Source organism: Neoarius graeffei, chromosome 27, assembly GCF_027579695.1.
Source record: "Neoarius graeffei isolate fNeoGra1 chromosome 27, fNeoGra1.pri, whole genome shotgun sequence".
Lineage (NCBI taxonomy): Eukaryota > Metazoa > Chordata > Actinopteri > Siluriformes > Ariidae > Neoarius > Neoarius graeffei.
In genome coordinates, this window is record NC_083595.1 from 6,556,690 (window position 1) to 6,570,797 (window position 14,108).

General features: G+C 42.9%; 1 long non-coding RNA gene across 1 annotated transcript; it reads right to left on the reverse strand.

Moving 5' to 3' along the window:
* Positions 1–9,886: 9,886 nt before the first annotated feature.
* On the reverse strand, positions 9,887–11,915 carry LOC132875052 (uncharacterized). Its single transcript, XR_009651752.1, has 3 exons — positions 11,750–11,915; positions 11,474–11,593; positions 9,887–10,009 (listed from the first exon to the last, which is right to left on the reverse strand). It is a non-coding gene; the product is annotated as an uncharacterized LOC132875052 (long non-coding RNA).
* Between the last annotated feature and the right edge of the window lie 2,193 nt (positions 11,916–14,108).

Below are 14,108 nucleotides of genomic sequence, written 5' to 3' on the forward strand. Positions count from 1 at the left end.
CACCGCCCCCAGCCCTCTGTCTGACGCGTTGGTCTGCAACACAAAAGGGAGAGAGAAGTCAGGGGAGTGTAATAGTGGCCCCCCACACAGTGCAGCCTTTACCTCAGAGAAAGCCCGCTGGCACTGCTCCGTCCACTGGACCAGATCTTGCGCCCCCTTTTTAGTGAGGTCAGTCAGCGGGCTGGTGACATCCGAATAATTAGGTATAAACCGACGATAGTAGCCAGCCAGCCCCAGGAACTGTCTCACCCCCTTTTTGGTCTTGGGCCTCGGGCAGGCCGCAATCGCTGCTGTCTTATTAATTTGGGGACGCACCTGCCCGTTGCCCAAGTGGAAGCCCAGATACCGTACTTCCACCCACCCAATCGCACACTTCTTTGGGTTGGCAGTGAGACCCACCCGCCTCAGCGACCTAAGGACGGCCCTCAGGTGTTGCAAGTGCCGCTGCCAGTCGTTACTATAAATGATTATATCATCAAGATATGCGGCCGCATAGGTGGCGTGGGGCTGGAGGACCCTGTCCATCAGCCGCTGAAACGTAGCGGGCGCCCCAAACAGCCCAAAAGGAAGTGTGACAAATTGGTGTAAGCCGAACGGTGTGGAAAAGGCCGTTTTTTCCCAGGATAATGGAGTCAAGGGGATCTGCCAATATCCCTTCGTCAAATCCAGTGTCGAGTAAAAGCAAGCCATGCCTAGTCGATCGAGCAGCTCGTCAATACGAGGCATTGGGTACGCGTCGAATTTAGACACCATGTTGACTTTTCTATAGTCCACACAGAACCGGACCGACCCGTCGGCCTTGGGTACCAAGACCACCGGGCTGCTCCAGTCACTGTGGGACTCCTCGATGATGCCCATTTCGAGCATGGCCTGAAGTTCTTCCTGAACCACCTTTTTTTTGTGTTCGGGTAGCCTGTAAGGGTGGCTACGCACTACCACCCCCGGGGGCGTCTCTATGTGGTGTTCTATGAGGTTAGTGCGACCGGGCAGGGGCGAGAACACATCCGAAAACTCGGCCTGCAACTGGGCGACCTCCGTGAGTTGGGTCGGGGAGAGGTGGTCTCCACAGGGGACCGGAGAGGTACGTGATGCCAATGTCCCTTTTTGAACCTCCGGCCCCAGCTCCGCCTTCTCTGGAACTACCGACACCAACGCCACGGGGACCTCCTCGTTCCAGAGTTTAAGCAGGTTGAGGTGTTAGATCTGTAGCGCCCCCTCCCTGTCCGTTCGCCTTACCTCATAGTCGACGTCCCCGACTCGCTGTGTGACCTCAAAGGGTCCTTGCCACTTGGCGATTAATTTGGAGCTCGACGTGGGCAACAGTACGAGTACCTTCTCTCCCGGAGTGAACTCTCTAAGGCGCGTGCCCTTGTTGTACAGGCGGGCTTGCCGTTCCGGGGCCTGCCGCAAATTCTCCTGAGTTAGGTGTGTGAGCATGTGGAGTTTTGCGCGCAGGTCCATAACGTACTGAATTTCGTTTTTACTTTGTGAAGGTCCCTCCTCCCAATTTTCACGCAGCACATCTAAAATGCCGCACAGCTTACACCCGTATAACAATTCAAATGGGGAGAACCCCATGGAGGCTTGGGGGACCTCTCGCACTGCAAACAACAAGGGTTCGAGCCATTTATCCCAGTTACGTGCGTCCTCACTTACGAATTTTTTAATTATATTCTTGAGGGTGCAATTGAACCGTTCGACTAAACCGTCCATTTGTGGGTGATAAATGCTGGTGCGGATCGGCTTAATACCTAATAGCCCATACAGTTCGCTCAGTGTTCGTGACATAAACGAGGTGCCTTGGTCAGTCAGAATCTCTTTCGGGATTCCAACCCGGGAGATGACGTGCAAGAGGGCCTCCGCAATACTGCGTGCTGAGATATTGCGAAGAGGCACCACTTCCAGGTATCGCGTTGCATAGTCCACCAGAACCAATATAAAGCGGTACCCTCGTGTTGACCGATCTAATGGCCCAACGAGATCCATCCCAATTCTTTCGAACGGGGTCTCGATTAATGGTAGGGGGCGCAAAGGCGCTTTTGGAATGGCCGCTGGATTTACTAACTGGCATTCGCGGCACGCCGTACACCACTTACGGACATCGCCACGAATCCCCGGCCAATAGAATCGGGCCATTATCCGGGCTAGTGTCTTATCCTGCCCTAGGTGTCCAGCCATGGGATTAAAGTGAGCCGCCTGAAATACCAATTCCCGGCGGCTCTTTGGAATTAACAGCTGTGTGACTCGCTCTTTCGTCTGAGTGTCCTGCATCACTCGGTATAATCTATCCTTCATAATAGAAAAATAGGGGAAGGACGGGGTGGCGTTCGGCTGGAGCGTTTGACCATTGATTACTCTCACTTGGTCAAACGCATGTCGCAGAGTCTCGTCTCGCGATTGTTCTAATGGGAACTCCACGAGGGATTCCCCAACAGAAAGAGGAGGAGCCGGCGGCTCCTCACTCTGTCGCGGAGATGACGTAGACGGCTCTGCGACAGCAGCTCCAGCCAAAGCGACACCGGGACCTCCCCCTGTCAAATGGCAGGACCCACTCTTTACTAGGCGTGTCATTAAACCCCGAAATCGCGGCCAATCAGTCCCCAAAATTAAAGAGTGGGTAAGGCGAGGATTAACTGCCGCCTTCACTATAGATTTTTCCCCTCTGAAATATATGTGGACCGACACGAAAGGGTAGCTGTGAACATCCCCGTGCACACACAACACCTTCACCCCCTGTGCTCCCCCCAATGCCTCGTCTTGCACCAGGCTTTGGCGGATCGAGGTCTGATTGCAACCAGAATCCACCAACGCCTGATATGTAGCCCCTTGGACACTCACCGGTATGCGATACGCTCCGGCCCGATCGAGGGCAGCTTCTGGCGCGTCGGGGATCCGTACCACCACGCCCACCTCCATTGCTGCGCACTGTTGTTGCAGGTGGCCTGGCTCCCCGCAGCGCCAGCAAACCGGCCAGGGCTTTCCCTCTGCACCTGTGCTCTGGGGCTCACTCACCTGAGGGGGGGGAGAGACAGACACAGAAGGGAGAAACGGGAGGGCACCACGGGTGCGGCGGGCCGGCTGGGTGGAGCCGGCCCCCGCCTCCGTGGTGGGGGAATGGGGCGAGGATGGGACACAGAAGGGAGGGGAGAAAGACAGAGAGAAGAGGAGAGCTCTTCCCGGGACAAGAACACAGCGTGTGTGTTTATGAGAATAAAGCCTTTTGCTATACTGAAAAGTCTGGCAATAAAAGCCTATTTCGTACCTGAAGCTTTGTCCTGCCGTCCTCTGTGCTCCACCCACACCTCAGAGAGCTTACAGTGGTGACGAAACCCGGGAAAAGGTGGAGCACAGAGGACGGCAGGACAAAGCTTCAGATACGAAATAGGCTTTTATTGCCAGACTTTTCAGTATAGCAAAAGGCTTTATTCTCATAAACACACACGCTGTGTTCTTGTCCCGGGAAGAGCTCTCCTCTTCTCTCCCTCTGCCTCCTTAAATAGGGTGCGGTTACTGGGAAGACACACAAACACAGGTTAATCACCGTCAGGTGTAGTGATTCTGCCACTTACCTTCCCTGGCTCCGCCCTCCTGTCACAAACCGGCGATTGACCACGCCCCCGCTGCAACAGTACCCAAGGCTAATACTGTAACTTTTCAGATCAGTTCTTATATTCGGGGCCCTATAATCTGGAACATTTTACCCCCGCACTTAAGGAATAGGAATCAATCACTTTCACGGTTTAAGAAGGACCTTTTTCCATATTATAGTAATTTAACTAGGCTTTATTTCAACATAGACAGGCCACAGACTTTTAAATCCATGTGTGTGAAATGTCATACATGTTGGCCAATCTCCACCCTCGGCACCAGCTTGTGCTGCCACTAGTTTGTATATACTCCCGGGCCGTTTATACCTTTTTGTCCAACTTGTATATTGTATTATTTATTGTTGATTTACTTATTGTATTACTTAATTTTGTAATTTTGTGGGACATCAGGTATTGGAGCTTATTGCTCTGTTCAGGACTCCCTGACGTATTTAACAGTGAAGTTTATAAATAAAATAAATAAAAAATAAAACATTTGGACAGAAATTTGTTCAGACACCTAAAACAGTCTAAAATTATGTATTTTTTCTCTTTAGAAATATTTCAGTCTATAATATACCAGGACTGCATGAAAAATGTGGAATACAAATTTAACCCTTCAGAAACTGTATTTCTGGACCTGGCCAAGTGAACACAAACGCCCAGCAGGGGGCAGTAAAAAGCAGGAGGGATAAAACACTTTTTGTGAGACCCAGGGGGTCACTGTGAATTTCATCCCCGTATAGAAAGAAATGAAATGAAGGTATTTACATTTATTGTGTTGGTTTGGTGTGAGATATCAAGATGCTGTGTTTGAGTCTGAGGCTGAGTGTGAGGATTCAAGATTCAAAAGAGCTTTATTGTCAATACGTCCATATACAAGTACACAGTGCACTGAAATACTGTTTCCCTCAGACTCCACATGGTGCAATAATAGAGAAATAGAAGATTACAACACAAGGTATAAAATAACTATCTAGCTATCTAAATACCATAAACAACATAAATGACGAGACAAAGACAGGTGCAAAGTGATGGGGACAGATGTGAAAAAAGTGCTGTGTATTAGAGGAATAAAAACTTGGGGATGTGCTGTTATATAATCAACTGCAGGGTGGTAACAGTAACTCCACTTCATTGCACCACCCTGTCACTGATTCTGATTCTAAACTCAGGGGAGAATTTTACTGCTGAAGGTCACACTGTGAGAACGAGGAGCGGATGAAGGAGCTGTTCACGTGTGAAATGTTTTAGCATGCAGATCATAACCACAATCATGTAGCACAGCTTATAAAAAGAAAAAAAAAAGAAAAAAAAACCCACCAATGACCAGTGCGTGTGTGTGTGGGTGGGTGTCACATCACAGGGTGAAACAGAACAAACTCCACCACAGTGTAGCTGCTTTCATGAAGCCCTTTTGGAAACCAACCCTGTAAAACAGCGTACAGTCATGAGCACTGTGTGTACATTTATCCGTTAAATGCATTTCAATAATTGTTTTTTTTTTTTACTTTAAAATAGAATTCATGCACATACCATAGTTATGCTTTTAAATAAATTTAGGAATACCTTAAAATAGCAAAGTTTAATTGAGAGTGAACAGGTTGATTCTTTACACTAATGAAATCTGTCACCATTCGCACCAACACACTTTTCACACGAACAGTCGGGTCTAGAAGTGTTTGGACACCGACACGATTTTTGTCATTTCCCCCCAGTACCCCACCACAGTGGATTTGAAATGAAGCAATGTGATTGAAGAGGAGATTTTCAGCTTTAACACAATTGCATTAACAATTATATTGCATTGAAGGTATTGCAGCCATTTTTTAAACATAGTCCCTCAATTTTCACAGGCTGTCCGAGTAATGGGACAACTAGCTGATAAGCAGTTTCATGGCCAGTTACAGTCGGTTTCCTCATTAATTCATGGAAAATTAAGGTGATAAAGTGTCTGGAGTTGATTCCAAGTCTTGAATTTGCATTTTGTAGCCATTTATGGGAACACTCAATATGTGGTCCAAAGAGGTGTTTATGCAAGAGAAGGAGGACATCATGAGGCTGAAAACAGAGAGCAGATACTTTCAGAGACATCAAATCAACAATTTGGTACATTCTTAAAAAAAGGAAAGTACTGGAGAGCTCAGAAATGCCAAAAGGCCTGGAAGACCACAGAAGTCAATTAAAGTGGATGATCATAGAATTCTTTCCTTGGTGAAGAAAAACTCATTCAGAACATCCAGCCGAGTCAAGAACACTCTTCAGGATTGAGGCCTATCATTTTGAAAATCCACATTCAAGAGAAAGGCCAGATTAGATTTTGCTAGAAAGCCTCCTCAGTTCCGGAACAAGATTCTTGGACAGATGAAACCAAGATTAACTTGTACCAGAATGATGGGAACAGAAGGGGATGGAGAAGGAAAGGAAGGACTCATGACCTAAAGCGCACCACTTCACCTGTAAACATGGTGGACATGGTCATGTACAGCTACTAATGGAACAGGATCACAGGTGTTTATTGATCATGTGACTGCTGATAAAAGTTGCAGGATGACTTCTGAAGTATATAGAGCTTTACTTTTTGCTCAGATTCAGTCTAATGGTACAAAACTGAGGACAGTGCTTTACAGTCCAGAGGGATAATGACTCAAAACAGACTGCAAAAGCAAAGAAAAAGCTTCTAATGTAAATAGATGGAATGTTATGCAATGGTCAAGTCAGTCATCTGACGTCAACCCAGCTGAGCATGCTTTTCACTTCCTGAAGAACAAACTGAAGGCAGAAAGAACACATAAGCAGCAACTGGGGAATAAGCAGCAAGAAGCTATGGGGAAGCCATGGTCTAAATGTTAGCAAAGCAGTTTCAGGCCAAATGGTCACCAGTTTAATTGCCTGGAAGACCAGGAATGGCTGAAGTGCCCTTGACCAAGGCACCTCACTACCAACTGCTCCCCAGGCTGCCCACTGCTGTGGATATGTCAGGATCTGGATAAGAGCGTCTGCTAAATGCCTGTAATGTAATGTAGTGTAAACTGAAGGCAGGTGCCGTAAAGGCTCGGCAAAGCAACTCAAGGGAGCAAACATTTGGTGATGTCTGTGGGATCCAGATTTCAGGCGGTCACTGACTGCAAAGGATTTTCATTCAAGTATTCACAATAATCCTTATATCTTTAAATTGTTATTTTGTCCCATTACTTCTGAGCCAGTGAAAATGGAGGAACTATGTAAAAAGTGGCTGTAATTCCAAAACAGTTAATGTGATATTTTTTTTGCTAAAGAGCTTCAATTAAAGCTGAAAGTTGACATTTCAATCACATCTTGATGGCTTTATTTCAAATCCATTGTGGTGGTGTAAAGAGACAACAATGACAAAATTGCATCACTGTCTGAATACTTATGGAGCTGACTGTATAACACTGTACAAACCAACGCTGTGTACAACCCTGATTCCAAAAAAGTTGGGACAAAGAACAAATTGTAAATAAAAACGGAATGCAATAATTTACTAATCTCAAAAACTGATATTGTATTCACAATAGAACATAGACAACATATCAAATGTCGAAAGTGAGACATTTTGAAATTTCATGCCAAATATTGGCTCATTTGAAATTTCATGACAGCAACACATCTCAAAAAAGTTGGGACAGGGGCAATAAGAGGCTGGAAAAGTTAAAGGTACAAAAAAGGAACAGCTGGAGGACCAAATTGCAACTCATTAGGTCAATTGGCAATAGGTCATTAACATGACTGGGTATAAAAAGAGCATCTTGGAGTGGCAGCGGCTCTCAGAAGTAAAGATGGGAAGAGGATCACCAATCCCCCTAATTCTGCGCCGACAAATAGTGGAGCAATATCAGAAAGGAGTTCGACAGTGTAAAATTGCAAAGAGCTTGAACATATCATCATCTACAGTGCATAATATCATCAAAAGATTCAGAGAATCTGGAAGAATCTCTGTGCGTAACGGTCAAGACCGGAAAACCATACAGGGTGCCCGTGATTTTCGGGACCTTAGACGGCACTGCATCGCATACAGGCATGCTTCTGTATTGGAAATCACAAAATGGGCTCAGGAATACTTCCAGAGAACATTATCTGTGAACACAATTCACCGTGCCATCCACCGTTGCCAGCTACAACTCTATAGTTCAAAGAAGAAGCTGTATCTAAACATGATCCGGAAGCGCAGACGTCTTCTCTGGGCCAAGGCTCATTTAAAATGGACTGTGGCAAAGTGGAAAACTGTTCTGTGGTCAGACGAATCAAAATTTGAAGTTCTTTATGGAAATCAGGGACGCCGTGTCATTCGGACTAAAGAGGAGAAGGACGACCCAAGTTGTTATCAGCGCTCAGTCCAGAAGCCTGCATCTCTGATGGTATGGGGTTGCATTAGTGCGTGAGGCATGGGCAGCTTACACATCTGGAAAGACACCATCAATGCTGAAAGGTATATCCAGGTTCTAGAGCAACATATGCTCCCATCCAGACGACGTCTCTTTCAGGGAAGACCTTGCATTTTCCAACATGACAATGCCAAACCACATACTGCATCAATTACAGCATCATGGCTGTGTAGAAGAAGGGTCCGGGTACTGAACTGGCCAGCCTGCAGTCCAGATCTTTCACCCATAGAAAACATTTGGCGCATCATAAAACGGAAGATACGACAAAAAAGACCTTAGACAGTTGAGCAACTAGAATCCTACATTAGACAAGAATGGGTTAACATTCCTATCCCTAAACTTGAGCAACTTGTCTCCTCAGTCCCCAGACGTTTACAGACTGTTGTAAAGAGAAAAGGGGATGTCTCACAGTGGTAAACATGGCCTTGTCCCAACTTTTTTGAGATGTGTTGTTGTCATGAAATTTAAAATCACCTAATTTTTCTCTTTAAATGATACATTTTCTCACTTTAAACATTTGATATGTGAGCCATTCCACCGAATCGGTGCCATTTCCGTCCCTAGAAAATTATATGTATAAATGCACATAAAAATGTACTTTAAAGTACATTTCCTTATTACGCAGAATGTCCTGCACATTGATCTCATCTCATCTCATTATCTCTAGCCGCTTTATCCTGTTCTACAGGGTCGCAGGCAAGCTGGAGCCTATCCCAGCTGACTACGGGCGAAAGGCGGGGTACACCCTGGACAAGTCGCCAGGTCATCACAGGGCTGACACATAGACACAGACAACCATTCACACTCACATTCACACCTACAGTCAATTTAGAGTCACCAGTTAACCTAACCTGCATGTCTTTGGACTGTGGGAGAAACCGGAGCACCCGGAGGAAACCCACGCGGACACAGGGAGAACATGCAAACTCCGCACAGAAAGGCCCTCGCCGGCCACGGGGCTCGAACCCGGACCTTCTTGCTGTGAGGCGACAGCGCTGACCACTACACCACCGTGCCGCCCCACATTGATCTGATTTCAAATTTAAGATATATAATTGTAAGGATTAATAAAAACTACCTAAAACACTGAAAAATAGCATGTGTAACCTGTCCCCACACTCTAACTTTATATTTAACTATGAAATATTATGATTAAAATCCTTCAGAAACAGTATTTCTTTTGCACTGTTGTGTGACTCCATATCCTATCCATGGTTTAAATATATTTTTCATAAGAAATCCACAATATCTTAGTTAAAATACACATTTTAGTCGTGTACCTGGGTTTTCACTCAATCCTGTTACCCAAACATATTACCCCATCTGACAAATTTGGAACATTCCATAAATCACATGCTCAACAGGAAGTTACATTAGTTGTGTCTTCTGAAGGCCATCGGAAGACCAAAAGTTAGTTCTCTCATTTACTTTTCTGTATATTTGATGATTTTTTAACTTTGACTGATAAGGTCAATGTCAACATACTGTCCTGTTACTTAAATTATTTCTTAGATGATATTTGTTTATTTTAAAAATACAGATTTTTGGTAAATCAATAGAATGTGCTAAGTGTGGTCATGCTATTAGCGATGGTGCCATGTGGCTTAATTCCATGTACAGTATTAGCTAATCCTAGGCTAAAAACTCAGTCCTGTTACTTTCAGAGTTTTGGTAACAGGACTGAAAAAAATGCAGCCATCTTTGACTTCCAAACCTTGTAACGTAGCCTGAGGTTGACCAATACTACATTTTGAATAGTTAAATATGTGTGTTATTATAATCAGTGTTGAAAAGATATAACAAATTAAGTTTAATTTGGGAGTGGTACAACAAGCAAATGGCACCCATTTGGTGGAATGTCCCATATATAATTATAATTATGAGAGAGAGAGAGAGAGAGAGAGAGAGAGAGATATCCTACCACAGTGCTGGTGTTGCCCTGATGCTGCTGTAAACACGGGTCTGGAGGTTGTGCTTGGGCTTTTGGAGTTCTATTGCAGCAGCAAACTATAAAACCTAAAACATCACATTTCATTTAGAATGAAATTAAAAACAATCATGAGTTTATGATACACCGTCTCATGGACACATAACCCTAATTCACAGGTTCTCGAATTTTACATTCAGGGACCTTCCATCTATCCATCCATTATCCATAACTGCTTATCCTGTGCAGTGTTGGGGGCGAGCTGGAGCCTATCCCAGCTGACTATGGGCGAGAGGCGGGGTACACCCTGGACAATTTGCCAGGTCATCGCACGGCTGACACACAGAGACACACAACCATTCATACTCACATTCACACCAATTTAGAGCCACCAGTTAGCCTAACCTGCATGTCTTTGGACTGTGGGGAAAACCGGAGCACCCAGAGGAAACCCATACAGACACGGGGAGAACATGCAAACTCCACACAGAAAGGCCCTCGGTGACCACTGGGCTCGAACCTAGAACCTTCTTGCTGTGAGGCGACATACCACTACACCACCGTGCTGCGTATTCAGGGACCTTTAACTGTCAAATGTATTTCATATATCAGACCCCTTCAGGACACTTATGAAAGTGTATTAAGCTCACTGTTTAAATGTACACAATGATACTGTATTTCGATTATGTTGAAGCCATATTCCAAAATTTTCCACCAGTGGAACATTTGGTCCCAGTTGACATTATTTATAGTTAAGCCGACTGACGTGAGCAACTGAGTCAAACAGGACAACAGTCATAATAATTATTAATATAAATTTGAAAATGGTGGATTATGATTTAACATAAGTTAAAGACAATGTGAAACTTAACACAATGAAAAAAAAAACCCACACAACCACAGAGTCCACTTTGAGAACCACTCACTGCTCTAAATCAATAACATGACTATAATTTAAAAAAAGAAAAAAAATAGTAAATTGACAGTTCAATATACAACTCCATCTTCTGTACATTACAAAAGTAATTTAATTTTGTAATGTAGTAAATTGATCCAGGGGTGCCAGAATTTACGATTTAGACATAACATTCAAGATTTTATTGGCGCATTGTTCCATCGGAACATGAAAATGACACTTCAGGTGAAAAACAAAATGGAGGATCTGCTAATTACGAAGCAGCATCACAGCAGTTTTTTGCCTTGCTGTTTTCTGATCTGGAAAAAACATTGACGTTTTGTGGTGCATTGTTTTCTCTCGACCTGCTCTGATTTTTTTGATAGCAAAGCTGAGACCTCTTGCAATAGTATTAGATTCACTGAATAAAGAAGAACTTTTAGGCAGCGCTGTGTATTCAGATGAAGTGTATTCAACTGTATGGGTTTCTATAAGTAAGACTTTATAGTGAGCTTTTAGTGACAGGCAGATACACAATGCCAACAGGTTAACCCTTTAAACTCTCAGACTTGATCAAATCTAGTTGACAAACCACCACCACCACCACCACAACCATCTTTTGCAAAAAATGAATATTCTGGAGGATATTTACACTCACCTGCGAAGGTAACAATGCAGATTATTATAAATATGATGAAGAGACTTCGCCAGAGTGTGACACCTTTTCATTTATCTGCTGACTGATTCGACTGCTTTTCATCTTCAGATGTCTGATTCTCTGGAAATGACACCATGCATTTAACCTTTAGATGAAATACTCAGTTTATGTACAAAGACATATTTCTTTGTTTTTGGCAACATGTGGTACGCGTTTAAATGATAATCAAAAATGATGATGAAATTTCTTACATTAATCTTCAATCAGTAAACTCACCAGCTGAGTGACTCTGGATGTAAAGTCTGATTCCACTGCTGATGTTGGGAGGTGTGTTGATATCAGATTGTGAAACAGGTTGAATACAATGATACACTCCTAATTCATTAGTACTGATATTGTGAATAAATAAACTGCTGTTATATTGCAGTGAGAAAGTCTTGTTGAACGTTGTGTTACTGTAGTCTGCACTCAGGGACAGCCTTGAGTAAGAGCGTAATATATAAACTGGAGGTTCTGACGGCTTCATCAGGAACCAGAACACGTTTTTCAGACACCTCACACTTTAGAGTCACATTTTGTCCCAAATTCACCGACTTCTCGATGAAACCTTCTGCAGCTCCACAGCACACAAGTAGATCTAATCATGACAAAACACACACAGATACACCACAAGGGTTCAGATTAGAATAACCTACATGTCATTCATGCAGAAAATAAACTCAAAAGACAACATTTGAGGTCCAAGGTATGGAAATAATATTGAATGTTGGATCAGAAACGTGTGAAGTTACTCACAGAAGTGAAGTTTTACGATCTTCATGCTGAATTCTGAACACTGTACACAAGCTCGCAACACTCAGAGGCTGAACTGCTTCAGTCAGGAAACACGAGCAGTTGAGCTTCAGACGATGGAGTATACGGAAGTGGGAGCTGATCTTGCTCACACCACAATGTCTGTGTTTTTTCACACCATTAATGTGAGATTTCACAAGAAAGACAGTTAGCGCTGATCTTTTATTGACTTTGATAATATTTCAGTGATTTTGGCACATTAACTCACGACTCACAGAAAATATTCAAGTTGAGGATATACATTTGTAGCTTCATATGAAAATCCAGCCAAAGAGAACAGAAGAGTCAAACTGTTCCTCTGTGTTTTACAAAAGAGATGAAGGACAACGAGAAAACCTTCATGTAACGCAAATAAACTGCAAGGTTGTGACATTTATTATGAACCCTGTAGAAATGAATGAGCCTGTAGGTTTAATAACAGTAATGTAGTGTCGCCTCATAGCTCCAAGTGCCTTGGTTCGATCCTGAGTTTGGGTTACGTCCCATCACAATTTACAAATGAAGGCAAATCATCGACAACCTCATGTTTTAATTGGTTTCATAGGATATTATCACCAATTTATGTTTCAATGTAAGCAAATTCTAAATAGATTTATTTCAAATGTAATTTTTTAAAATACTACAGCCATAGCCTATATTTTTCATCAAAAGTTATGGGGAAAAAATCATAATCTGAGGTAAAGGTCTGAAACTTTTCCAGAGAGAAGGAGTTGGAAGAGAAGCTCCCCTAGCGGTGGCCAGGTGTAATGACATGAAATGAAAATCAAAAACAGATAGAATAAAATGAAAATCATAGCATTTGTATATTAATAATAAAAATAATTTTAAAAACCCACAAGTAATTATTAAACAAATGTAACATTTGTACAGAAATTTGTTCAGAGACCTAAAACAGTCAAATCACATTTTTTTCTCTTTAGAAATATTTCAGTTTATAATATACCAGGACTGCATGAAGAATGTGGAATACAAATTTAACCCTTCAGAAACTGTATTTCTGGGCCTGGCCAAGTGAACATAAACGCCCAGCAGGGGGCAGTAAAAAGCAGGAGGGATAGAACACTTTTTGTGAGACCCAGGAGGTCACTGTGAATTTCATCCCCATATAGAAAGAAATGAAATGAAGGTATTTACATTTATTGTGTTGGTTTGATGTGAGATATCAAGATCCTGTGTTTGAGTCTGAGGCTGAGTGTGAGGATTCAAGATTCAAGAGAGCTTTATTGTCAATACGTCCATATACAAGTACACAGTGCACTGAAATACTGTTTCCCTCAGACTCCACATGGTGCATTTATAGAGAAATAGAAGATTACATCACAAGATATAAAATAACTATCTGTAGCTATATAAGTCAATATCTAGCTATCTAAATACAACCCCGATTCCAAAAAAGTTGGGACAAAGTACAAATTGTAAATAAAAACGGAATACAATGATGTGGAAGTTTCAAAATTCCATGTTTTATTCAGAATAGAACATAGATGACATATCAAATGTTTAAACTGAGAAAATGTATCATTTAAAGATAAAAATTAGGTGATTTTAAATTTCATGATAACAACACATCTCAAAAAAGTTGGGACAAGGCCATGTTTACCACTGTGAGACATCCCCTTTTCTCTTTACAACAGTCTGTAAACGTCTGGGGACTGAGGAGACAAGTTGCTCAAGTTTAGGGATAGGAATGTTAACCCATTCTGGTCTAATGTAGGATTCTAGTTGCTCAACTGTCTTAGGTCTTTTTTGTCATATCTTCCATTTTATGATGCGCCAAATGTTT